Source organism: Pongo abelii, chromosome 6 (assembly GCF_028885655.2).
Source record: "Pongo abelii isolate AG06213 chromosome 6, NHGRI_mPonAbe1-v2.0_pri, whole genome shotgun sequence".
Taxonomy (NCBI): Eukaryota; Metazoa; Chordata; class Mammalia; order Primates; family Hominidae; genus Pongo; species Pongo abelii.
Genome location: NC_071991.2, coordinates 93779695 through 93793713, shown reverse-complemented (window position 1 = coordinate 93793713; position 14019 = coordinate 93779695).

Here is a 14019-nt window from a genome sequence, read left to right as displayed (position 1 = left end):
AAGTTCCATATTATTGTATTATGGCCCTTGTTGCTATTTGTAGGGATGATCTGCTTAACAGCATAGTTCAAATTTCTCTTTAAATGCAGATGCTATTTGCTCTGCTGTAAAGGAGGATTGGCCTAACCCTAATTACTCTATATTTAATGTCCATTTATAGCTCTTTCCACTTTCTCTCATTCTCTATTTTCATCATAAGATCCTATGAGAACATTCCAAGTGGAAATGCAAAGAAGTTCTTAATTTAGTCCTTTTGAACAGATCTCAGTCTCAGGCCTGAGTGATGAACACAGTCCTCTCTGGGCATAGTGTGTACGTCCTGGCTCTTTCGAGTAATATTATTAAAATACTTTTTGGGTATAGCATTTCAGAGTTTTACTTTTTTTTTTTTTTTTTTTTGAGACAGAGTTTCACTCTTTTTGCCCAGGCTGGCGTGCAATGGCATGGTCTCTGCTCACTGCAACCTCCTGCTCCCAGGTTCAAGCGATTCTCCTGCCTCAGCCTCCTGAGTAGCTGGGATTATAGGCATGTGCCACCACACACGGCTAATTTTGCAGTTTTAGTAGAGACAGGGTTTCTCCATGTTGGTCAGGCTGGTCTCAAACTCCTGACCTCAGGTGATCTGCCCACCTCGGCCTCCCAAAGTGTTGGTATTACAGGCGTGAGCCACCGCGCCCAGCCAAAGTTGTACTATTTAACAGCCTCACATTCTCTATCTTGTGGTTATATCTATACCTACAATTTTTCCAATATTGAAATAGCCTATTTGATAATATGGAAACATTCCTACCAATTAAAAACTCCTTTTAAAAAATCCTAGACAGGAATAAAAATCTTTTGAAATGCATTGCCTTGTGATAAGGTCGAAGTTCTGTCTTCTCATTGGCAAGTCAACATGGTAGGAACTCATCTTTCTGTTCTTGCAGCTTTCAGTTCTAACCAACTCCCGTGCTGCTTCTCCTTTGGAATCTTTCTTTTCCACTTGCTGGGCAAACACAGAAAGACAATTTCTTCCCTCTCTAGTCTTATCAGAAAATAACTGCAGGTATATAAAGTGTAAACTATATATGTATTATGGTTATGGGGCCAATGCAAAGTATCATATAACTGGAGGTTTTTATTGACCATCAATTTAGGGCACATCAAATGCCAAGAACAGATATGTATAACTCAAGTCACAAATTTGAAGCAATTAACTCTGCTGTAGTTCACTGGAAGAAATAACCTCTTTTTTTCCCACTCTGTATCAGAGCTAGACATATCGTAGTAGGTACGCAATACATACTTGACTGATTCCAAGTCAAATAAATTCGACAGATATGATTGAGTGTCTATTACACACCAGTCCCTTTTCAAGGTGCTTGTGATCTGTCTGTAAAGAAATGATTCCTGTCTCGTGAAGATTACATTCTAATAGGTGAAGCCAGACAATATATATTGAATAGAATAAATAATTGAACTAGGTGACATGTTAGGAAGTGACAGGTACTATGTAAAATGGAAAAAGTAGAAAATGTGAGAGGAATGAGGGGTGGTGGAGGGGATGGTGGGGAAGATGTTACTGTTTTACAATGGCTGGGCCTTGATAAGGCGGAGTTTACCAAAACATCTCAAAGGAGAGGTTTTCACTCAGAAGGAACAGCCACAACAAATGCTCAAGGCCAGTGTCTCTAGCATGTCAGAAAACATGGAAGAAAGCCAGCGTGGCCGGAGCAGAGTGAGCAAGAGAACAGCAGAGCAGCAGATGTCACACGTCACAAAGTGATTTCTTCAGGTATTTTATTCTAGAATTCACAATGACTTATTTCATCAAATTTCTCTTTTCAAAAATCACTTCCACGAATAGAAATAGCCAAATGAATATGGAAAATATTTTGATATTTCTTATTATGCATAATAATGGTCAAAAATGCATTTGTATTATTAAATATATTATGATAAACAGATCTCATTTGGAATTATAAAAAGTACATGAAAAAATTAATTTAAAAAATTCAGTCTTGGGTTAAACTTTCAATAAATACACTACCGAACTCTAAAAGTAAAGGGTAATTGAAACGCGTATACAAACAGAACTTCAGTCTTAGCACAGATTTCTCACATTGCAGAATCTCCATTAATGTTGGCTACTTCCCAATTTAGGGTTGTCTAGTGATTCAGGAATTTAGTCACTTAGTGTCATCTAGTGGCATTTCTTGGTATAGCAAATAAGAGAGTTTACAAATATTTGTCAAATTGATATAAAAGAAGCAGAAATTGGCCAGGCTCGGTGGCTCACTCCTGTAATCCCAGCTCTTTGGGAGGCCGAGGTGGGCGGATCACGAGGTCAGGAGATCGAGACCATCCTGGCTAACACGGTGAAACCCCGTCTCTACTAAAAATACAAAAAATTAGCTGGGCGTGGTGGCGGGCGCCTGTAGTCCCAGCTACTCGGGAGGCCGAGGCAGGAGAATCGCGTGAACCCGGGAGGCAGAGCTTGCAGCGAGCCCAGATGGCGTCACTGCACTCCAGCCTGGGCGACAGCGAGACTCCATCTCAAAAAAAAAAAGGAGCAGAAATTATGGATAGCCTTGGAAGTACTGTGGTATTAACCAATCAAATAATTTAAAGGCTGTTAAAACAATAACATGAGAAACAATCAAAGATAATCAATAAGGGAGTGATGGCCTTCACACTGATAACCCGACCGACCCCAACTAGGCATCGGAAGGCAGATTTTCAGGATTAGGGCTCTGTCTTTTTAGGTTTTATCAAAGCCAAAGAATTAAAAAAAAAAATTTCAGAGCTTGAAGAAACTATAAGCAGCCATCATTCTAGTTTGTGAAAGTATAATACTAATGCTCACTTAATGATAGCAATAAGAATACCTCAAAATATTTAGTGCAATTACAATAAAAAATTAACGTAATTTATTGGTTGATCATTCTCTTCACTTCACCTCAATTTTTGTGACACATTTTTTGGTATCGTCTTTCTATTGGAAAATCGCTTTATAATAAATCTTCTCAGGCCAGTGTGGGGTTTATTTTCAAATGTGTTTCTTGTTCACTGACTGATTGAGCCATAAAGGGTCAATTCTGCCAGTCATTTGGGTAAGTGAGGAGCACTGTTCTGGGAGTCAGGAACCCTGCGTTCAGACCCAGCTCTGTCCAATTGTGAACTTAGGTCAACACTGTGAGTCTAGGTTTCAATGTCTTCACCTTAAAAAGAAGGCAAAAGTGTTTTGCTTTAAAAATATGTTGTTATAATAGCCTATTATGCAACCGCATTGTAATAAGTAAATTTTATTATGCTTTACAAATGCTTTACTATATCATTAATATTATTTTCTACTCCATCATGTACTTAAATCTTATCAGTTACAGAAATAATGAAATATCTTTCTTCAGGAAATTGTAATACAGTTAGAGGCTTTTGAGGTGATGATGGAGACGAGAATCTAAGATAGAAGAGAATTTTTATTCTAAAAAGAGAGAAAAGCAAAAATATTCGTCGTCTAAGAGAAAAGGGATCTAAATACAAATGGCACTATAAATATTTTAGACCTAAAGGACAAATATTCTGCTAGCTGTTGTCAATTGATTTTGACACTTTGTTTATCTTTTACTTCAGGGTTACAAAATCAGTGAGTCAAAGTATTACATGCTTTGTAAGAGGTCATAATTTTAGAAGAGATTTTATTAAGTCACTATTGCTATATGACATCTGAACTGTTAATAGTTTTTACATGCCATTAAAATACCCACTAGATATTTTAAACACTTTTAAATTGATAAAGCTTTTGCATCTGATTTCACTTTATTGTGTAGTATAAATTTTACTGGGACATTTTTATGGTAGAGCATAAAATACACAGGCATATCACCCTTTCTACAATACATTACTCACCTGAATCCTTAACATTTGGGACATCACATAGTATTGGAGAGCCTGAGTTCACATTATTTTGATTTTGTGATCTTGATTTTTAAATCTTGAATTAAAAAGCACAGTTCCGGAAATAGGTGATAAATAGATCAGTTAAATCTAAAGGCAGCAGTAAATCAGTAGTTTTAAAGCTTGTTTGTTGATAAGGATCTTAAGGGGCATTTCCTCAAAATATAGTTTGCTAGGCCATGTTCCAGACCTGCTAAATTAGAATCTTCAAAGAAGGAGTCTCAAAATGTTGTTTTTGTAAAATGTACCCCCTGGAGATTATTGTCATATTAATTTATAAAGCACAACTCTAATTCAAATATAAAATATAGCATAAGACACAATCTTAAAAGGCAAGATAAATAAGAACCCCTTTTCTAATACTTCTAACTTTGAATAAGTACCTTCACTAATTTGTCTTGATTTTCTCATCTGTAAAAAGGGTAACAATGATTGCACCTAAGTAAAGATAGGGTGGTGAACATTGAGTCAATGCTGATAAAACACCTAGTACAATATCTAGCACAAAATAAGGGCTTAGATAATATTAGTGTGATTATTGCTATGTCAACATCGTCATTCTTACAGAATTCTTAAATAGTCACTTAAGAAATATTTATTCACAGTGGAAAATTTCTAAAGTTATTAAAGCTGTAGAGAAGTTGAATCGTAAAACAAGAGTATGTTGTACTTACGTTTTGTGTTTGCATGAATCTTGAAATAAACTTTGGAAGTTTTTTGCTTTCAAAGAGTTATACTGCCACCATGTGGCAAAGGGCTATAAAGCAAAGACAACAGTACCTGACTCCCCTGGGGATCATGGGATCAAAAATTATTTATACAAGTGAAGAAATGAAAATAGCTTCACAAATATTGGCCAATAAATGTAAATGAATGAATAAATAAAAAAGTAGATGTTTAAACAAGGAAGTAAAATTAAGAAATAAAATACTAACTTGAGAATTGCAAATCTTTCACAGGCAGGATGCTGCCAAGGTAATGATTTGCCAGGTGCATTCGTTTCTCGGGAGACCTCAGAGAACTGAGTAAGCCAAATTTGAGCTTTGAAAAGTCAACATGATCAGGGCACTAAGAGTTCGAGTTAGAGGCAACCTCCACTGTGTCTCAGATACTCAACTTAGGTAGAACATTGAACATGTGTTAGCCAGTCGAAGTTCATCATAACTTTATTTGTAGATTTGAACTTTATACATAGAATTCAAATTCCTAAAATCATTTATGTGTATTTCAAGAATCCACTTAGAGAAATATTTAAGACTAATTTTACGTGAAATCTTGTCTTTCTATGTCCCGTTCCTCTCATATCCATTGTCTCTCCTTGACAGTTTTCAAGATGATGGAATTATTGATTTAAAATTAAAGCACAAATTTCATGAAGATTTTACTTTATTTCAATTTCATTGTTCAAAATGAATATTCAAAAATCAGACATTTATCCGATCTGCCATTAATGTGAAACACATTGATGTGAACTGTCAATGGTGCACTGAATTATTTCTTTCTTATCAAATTTCATCAGTTCAAATGTAGATTTTACTACTTACCAGCTTCAAGTTAGCAGCATTGGCCAGCTGAAATTAACTTTAAAAAGCCGTTTGGTATAAAATAATTAATTGCTAACAAGCTTCTCAGCATTTTCTTATTTTGCGTTTAATGAAACTCCTCTGAGCATGTCAAAGTATCCCCTACTCAATTCTCACCCACAGGTATTCAAATATCACTCTATTAATATATAGACCAATAATGGCTTCCTTAGTCTACTTCACCATGCTAGCAATTAGAAGGAAATTACTCCTGAATAACATGGAGAAGGGGAACATTTCTTAATAGGTAGTTCTTTAAACTTAGAGAACTATGATAGTGCTTAGACTAATATAATTTGTAACAATTTTCCTGTTTTTAAAAAATGTGTCTTTAAAAAATAGAATGTTGGGCTGAGTGCTGTGGCTCACAACGGTAATCCCAGCACTTTGGGAGGCCGAGCTGGGTGGATCACCTGAGGTCAGGAGCTCGAGACCAGCCTGGCCAACATGGTGAAACCTCGTCTCAACTTAAAATACAAAAATTAGCTGGGCATGGTGGAAGTCGCCTGTAATCCCAGCTACTCAGGAGGCTGAGGCAGGAGAATCCCTTGAACCAGGGAGGTAGATGTTGCAGTGAGCCGAGATCGTGCCATTGCACTCCAGCTTGGGTGACAAGAGCGAAACTCCATCTCAAAATCAATCAATTAATCAATCAATCAATAAAAGAATGTTGAAGGATTGAACAAAACAGGGACATTAAAGATCTTTGGCTATGGTGGGCCTGGCACGGTGGCTCACGCCCATAATCCCAGCACTTTGGGAGGCTGAGGCAGGTGGATCACCTGAGGTCAAGAGATCGAGACCATCCTGGCCAACATGGTGAAACCCCATCTCTACTAAAAATACAAAAATTAGCTGAGCGTGGTGGCACGTGCCTGTAGTCCTAGCTACTCAGGAGACTGAGGCAGGAGAATCGCTTGGACCAGAGAGTCGGAGCTTGCAGTGAGCCAAGATCGTGCCACAGCACTCCAGCCTGGGCAACAGAGTGAGACTCCATTTAAAAAAAAGTCAACAATATTTAAAAATCAATGATTATTACAAATTTTTATATTGTAACACAACAAGGCATCTGTACATATTGATCAATTGTACACTAGAATTATGATCCTCAATGGGCTTATGGAATAATGATACAAAAACAAGCATTGGAATGACTATAATACATAATATAAACTGTTATGAGATTTTGGAGATGGGAGAGGTTACTTCTAAGAAAGAAAAGTATCATAGCCAGTAATAGGAACTGTTTGCCATCAGTATTTTCAAGTTCCAAACTCATTATCCTTCTATGCAACCAATCTACTAAGTGCTACCAATAAATCATTCCCCAAATCTGCCTTCTCAGCTTGTAAACCTAATTGACTATTAAAACACCAACAGAAAAAAAATCAGAAAACAAATGTGAAGTGATGCCACCAAAAGTTCATAGTTTTTATGAATGGAAATGAATGAATAAAATAGTAAATTTTATTGAATGAATGAATGAATAAAAAAGTAAATTTCATAGTTTTTATAAACTTTTGGTGACATCATTGGGACCCAGAATCACTAGTCAATTTTTATTTGGCTTCGCTCAATTATTTCCTTCATTCTTTTGGGCATTGTTTTATTTTATTTTATTTTTCTGTAGAGACAGGATCTAGCTATGTTGATCAGGCTGGTCTCGAAGTCCTGGCCCCAAGTAATCCTTCCACCTTGGCCTCTCAATGTGCTGGGATTATCAGTGTGAATCATCGTTTTGGGCAATTGCTTTGAAAGAACACCACTCTGTTCATATCCCTGTTCCTGTCTCCTACAGAAATGTCCATTACTCTCCACCTCTCTCTGCTCTTTTATTTCCTTGAGAAACTTGTAGTCAACAAATGTGTAGTTCTACAACTTTTTATACCACCCCTCACCTACAGATATATATGCATCATATCTTCTGCCATCTACAGTAAAGGACTTATATATTTAGTTATTTTAGAGGCGGGGTCTCACTCTGTTGCCCACACTGGAGTGGAATGGTGCAATCATATATATTACGCTAACCTCAAATTTCTAGGCTCAAGCAATCCTCCCGCCTCAGCCTCCCAATTAGCTGGGACTACAGGCATGTGCCACCATGCCTGGCTAATTTTTAAACAAAATTTGTAGAGATGGGTCTCACTATGTTGCCCAGACTGGTTTTGAACTCCTGGCCTCCAGTGATTCTCCTTGAGGAAAGAGTAAAGAGGACTTTGTCTTGCAACTTGGATACCAGTTCAACCACAGTAAAATAAAGCACCAAGCAGGCCCCCATTCCAGGACGTTGCTCCTGGATGTCATTTCTAGACCTACCCTGGGTCAGGAGAGAACCCACTGCCCTGAAGGAAAGAACCCAGTCCTGACAGGATCCATCATCTGCTGATTAAAGAGCCCCTGGGCCTTGAATAAACATCACCAGCAGCCAGGCAGCAGTTGTCATGAGCCTTTGGCAAGATCCAGTGTCATACTGGCTTCAGGTGTGACCAGCACATTCCCAGCTACAGTGGCCTTGGCCATAGGCCTCCTTTCCTTTCTACTTTAGGAAAGGAGAGAGGAGTAAAAAGGATTTGACTTTCAGTAAAATTTAACTAAGCCAGTCATATTTGAATGAAGTCTATGCTACTTCATTTTTTATGTCTTATACTTTGAGAGATACACACCTGGTACCGTAATAGATGTTGAAGATATGTATTGAGCAAGAGTCCTGATCCTGCCCTCACAGAGCTTACAGGCTGATTGGGTGAGAGACATTAATAATTATATTACTATGGAATGATCAACTGTAATAAATACTATGTAGGAAAAATATGGAATGGTAGGAAAAATTAAAAGGTCAGATTCAGTCTAAAGAGTCAAAGAAAACTTGTGTTATTAGTTTGATTAGGGACTAACTTTCTAGTTATAGGGATAAAATCAGAGACAGTCATTTTGTTCTTCCAATGAAAAACATAAACACACTAAGCTTGAGGAGACAAAATATGCAGCAGTAGGGTTCTTACCAAATGTAGTAGGAATGGCATAATGGACACTGTAGGGTCATGTTGATTCAGATGTCCCCAGGAGACAGTTATTTGGTCTGTTATTTCCATAAGCCATTTGAAAACAGGCCTAATGTTGGACAAACTTCTAAGGAATTCAGGGAAGTGATTTCCCAGACAAAACCCTTCCACCAAATATTTAAATTCTAATGAGTCCTCTTTGCCAGTGGATGTGGCCTTCCCGCTATCATATAAGCAGCTTTTCCACCCCTAGTGGTAGCAATTTCTGCACACTCAGTGGCAGTGGCCTCTCCATCCCTGGTTGAGAGCATTAAGTCTGCATTGGCTGAGAAATTTATTACAGAATGGCCTCCCTTGAGACAGTGGCCATGCAGCAATGATTCTCCTTAGGACCCACCCCATGACCCTTTTACGCTTTTAGACCTTTCACTAAACTAAAGTCCCAGCAGGCCCCTAAAGGTGAGGTACAAAGTGTGACTCATGAGAAAGTGTGCTGCACTCCAAAAGAACTAGTTGAATTTTCTAATTTACACAGACAGAAATCTGGGGAAAAATATGGAAATGGATATTGAGGGTATAGGATAACGATAGAAGGAAAATAAAGTGGAACCAGGCCAAACTTATTTATTTATGTATTTATTTATTTATTTTTGAGATAGGGTTTCACTATGTTGCCTAGGCTGGATTTGAACTTCTGAGTTCAAGAGAGTCTCCTGCCTCAGCCTGGCAAGTAGCTAGAACTATAGGTGTGTGCCAAAATGCCCAGCTCCAAATTTATTGATATGGGCTCACTAAGTGGAGATTCTGCCTTTAAGGTTGCAGCTCAGGAAGTTTGGAGGGGCTTCTAACTCTTGGGTTGGTGAACTGAAACATGGACCAAAAGGTGGCCTACCGTAAGTGAATTAGAAGTGCTGAATCTGCCTTGATTTAATGTAGAGGAAAGGAGTCAAAGCTTAGGAAGACTAGAATGTTAGACAGAATTTACCTTTTAAGACCTACTTATACCCACACTGGGAGCGTCTGGAGGACATACTTTTCACCACTACTATGAGAAATAAATCTGTGAGGTGGGGGAGAGGGAAGCATTTTTAAGAGTTCTGTGATCACTCTTACCTGTAGGCCAAGCTTTATAGTGAGGACTGCAGTCACTACATTGGATCAATGCAACGGGAGTAATTGCAACGGGAGTAATTCGATCCCAAGGTGGCAGGGGCCAAGTGGTGGCACTCAACCACCAAAAGCAAAATGCATATAATTATTGTAATGGACAGCAGAGTCAAAGCAGCAATCAGAATAGTGTGACTCACACAGACCTAAGGTGTTTGCTAGTGAATCCTGGTGTTCCTAGAAGTGAAACAGATCGGAAGCCTACTAATTCTTACATGACCTATATAAGCAGAATATTTTTAGGTCAAATGGACAAAAATCTAACCTGGATTACATAAGCAGAGTTATGGTCCCTCAATCAATTCCCAGATGAGCTATTTGCAGACCCAGAACCCTCTGAATGAAAGGGAGATTGGATCCCCTTGAGGAACGATTCTGGTACACTACCAAAAATGTTTACTGTTAATCTTTCTTGCAGCCTTTTCCAAAGGGACCTATGGCCTTTTAACAAGGTAATAGTGCATGGAGAAAAAGGAAGTAATCAGACCTCTCAGGGATTACTGGACACTGGCTCTAAAATGACAATAGTTCTAGAAAATCCAAAATATCACGGTGGTCCCCCTGTTAGAGTATCGCCTGACGGAGGTCAGGTGATCATAGAAGTTTTAGCAGATCCATCTTACATTGGGCCCAGTGGGTCTCTCAACCCATCCTGTGGTTATTTCCCAAGCTCCAGAATGCATAATTGACATATATATTCTCCGCAGCTGGCAGAAATCCCACATTAGTTCCTTGACTGTGGAGTGAGGGATTATTATGTTGGGGAAGGCCAAGTGGAAGCCACTAGAACTGTGTTTACCTGGGAAAATAGTAAACAATAAACAGTATTCCATCCCTGGAAAGCTTGATTAGTGCTACCACCAAGGACCTGAAAGGTGCAGGCGTGGTGACTTCTATCACATTCTCATTCAACTCACCTGTTTATCCTGTGTAGCAGACAGATGAATCTTGGAAAATTAGAGTGAATTATCACAAGCTTAACCAAGCAGTAGCTCTAATTGTAGCTGCTGTATCAGATGTGGTTTCATTGCTTGAGCAAATCAATACATACCCTGGTACCTAGTATGCAGCTAATGATCTGACAAGTACTTTTTTCTTCATACCTGCAAATAAGGACCACCAGAAGCAATTTGCTTTTCACTGTCAAGTCGATACCCTTTCACTCTCCTATATCAGGGGTATAGCAACTCTTCAGGCTTATTTCATAATTTAGTTTGCAGGGATCTGAATTGCCTTTCCCTTTCACAAGATATTACACTGGTCCATTACATTGATGACATTATGTTGATTGGACCTGGGGAGCAAGAGGTTGCAACTACTCTAGTCTTCTTTGTGTATCAGAGAATGGGAAGACATTTGAGTATCAGAGGATGGGAAATGATTCCAACAAAATTTCAGGGGCTTTCTGCATCAGTGAACATTTAAGGGGCCCAGTGATATGGGGCATGACAGGATAACTCCTTTAAGGTGAAGGATATGTTGTTGCATGTGGCTGCTTCCACAACGAGAAAAAGAGACACTGCCTAGTGGGCCTCTTTAGATTTTGGAGTTAACATACTACTCATTTGGGTGCGTCATTCCAACCCATATCAGGTGACTGTAAAAGCTGCTAATTTTGAGTGGGGCCCAGAGCAAGAGGGAGTTCTGCAGTAGGTTCAGGCTACTAATGTACAAGCTGCTCTGCTGCTTGAGCCATACAATCCAGCAGATTAAAGTTCTTGAAGGGTCAGTGGCAGATAGGCATGATACATGTGAATTTCAATACAGACCCTTAGGATTTTGGAAAAAGTCTTGCCATCCTCCACAGAAAATTACTCTCTCTCTCTTTTGTTTTTAGAAACGCTCTTGGCCTGCTATTGGGCCTTAGTAGAGACCGAATGCTAAACCATGGGCCACCAAGTTACCATGGGACCTGAGCTGCTCATCATAAACTTCGGGTTATCTGATCTGCCAAGCGATAAAGTTGGGTGTGCACGGCATCACTTCATCATGAAGTGGAAGTGATATAGATTTTGATAGGCCTGAGCAGGCCCTGAAATCGCAAGTTACATGAGTAAGTGACTCAATTGTCTGTGGTCTCTACTTCTGCTACATTGGCTTCTCTCTCCCAGCCTGCACCTATGGCCTCATAGGGAGTTCCCTAGGATCAGCTAACAGAGGAAACGGACATTCAGGTCTGTTTTACAGATAGTTCTGCATGATATGCTGGCAGCACTTGAAAGTGGACAGCGGCAGCACTACAGCCCCTTTCTGGGACATCCCTGAAGGACAGTCGTGAAGAGAAATCCTCTCAGTGGGAAAAACTTTGAAAAGTGCACCTGGTTGTTTACTCTGCTTGGAAGGAGAAATAGCCAGCAATGGGATTATGTACCAACTCATGAACTGTGGTAAATGGGTTAGCTGAATGGTCAGGGACCTGGAGGGAACATGTTTAGAAAATTGGTGACAAGAAAATCTTGCCGAGAGACATCAAAATGTGAAAGTATTTATGTCACATGTGAATGCTCACCAAAGGGTGACATCAGCAGAGAAGAGTTTTGATAATCAAGTAAATGAGATGTCCTCTTCTGTGGATACCAGTTAGCTCTTTCCCCCAACACTACTCAATGGGCTTATGAACAAAGTTGCCATGGTGGCAGGGATGGAGATTATGCATAAGCTTAGTAACATGGACTTTCATTCACCAAGGCTGACCTGATTGTGGCCTTTGCTGAGTGCCTAATCTGTTAGCAGCAGAGACCAACAGAGTCCACCATTCACTGCTGGTGATCAGCCAGCTACCTGGTGCTAGGTTGATTATATTGGACCACTTCTGCCATGGAGGGAATATCATTTTGTTCTTACTGAAATAGACAGTGTAGATATGAATTTGCCTTTTCTGCATACAATGCGTCTGCAAAAACTACCATCCATAGATTTCGAGAATGCCATATCCAGCATCATGGTGTTAGACACAGGATTGCTTCTGATGCAGCTGGTTTGATAGAATGGTGGAATGGCCTTTTGAAGACTCAGCTACAGCACCAGCTATGTAACAATACCTTGCAGGGCTGAGGCGAAGTTCTCCATAAAACTGTGTATGTCTGAATTATCTTCCAGCATATTGTGCTGCTTCTCCTATAGCCAGGATTTATGGGTCAGGAATCAAGGAATGGAAATCAGAGTGGAACCACTCACTATTACTCCTAGTGACCCATTAGCAAAATTTTTGCTTCCTGTTCCTACCACCTTATGCTTTGCTGACCTAGAGGTCTTAGTTCCAAAGGGAGGAACGCTTCCATTAGGAGACCCAACATGATTCCATTGAACTGGAAGTTAAGACTGCTGTCCAGCAACTTTGGACTCCTCATGTCTCTAAATCAACAGGAAAATAAGGGATTTACTGTGCTGGCAGGGGTGAGTGATCCTGACTACCAATGGGAAATTGAACTGCTACACAATGGAGGTAAGGAAGAAGATTCCTGGAACACAGGAGATCCCTAAGGATGATTAAGATCAATGGAAAATGACAACAACCCAATCTAGACAGGATCGCTAACAGCCTGTCATTCAGGAATACAGGTTTTGGTCATCTACCAGATAAAGAACCACACCCAGCTGAGGTGTTTGCTGAAGGCCAAGGAAATACAGAATGAGTAGTGGGAGAAGATAGTTATAAATAGCAGCTAGGACCATGTGACCAGTTATGGAAATTAGGAGTATTTCCTCCTTAGCTTGTTCTGAATAGGTGTGTGTGTGTGTGTGTGCATAGATAGATAAATGATAAATAGATAGATACCTAGATTTACCATAAGAAATTGACTCATACAATTATGGAAGCTGGGAAGTCTAAGATCTGCTGCCAGCAGGCTATATACGTCCCTTTGTTTTCTTTCGTTTCCTGTTCTCTTTTCATGTAACATAACATGTATTGACTTTATATCATATTATTTATTTATTTATTTAGAGACAGAGTTTCACTCTTGTTGCCCAGGCTGGAGTGCAATGGTGCCATCTCGGCTCACTGAAACCTCTGTCTCCTGGGTTCAAGTGATTCTCCTGCCTCAACCTCCTGAATAGCTGGAATTACAGGCATGTGTCACCATGCCCGGCTAATTTTGTATTTTTAGTAGCGATGGGGTTTCACCATGTTGGCCACGCTGATCTTGAACTCCTGACCTCAAGTGATCTGCCTGCCTCAGCCTCCCAAAGTGCTGGGATTACAGGTGGGAGCCACCATGCCCAGCTATATCATAGTATTTAAGTATTGTCAATTTTACATCTCAGTACTTAAGTTATAGGATATCAAGGATAAGAGTAAACACCCCTCAAGGACTTTGCCTCCTCTC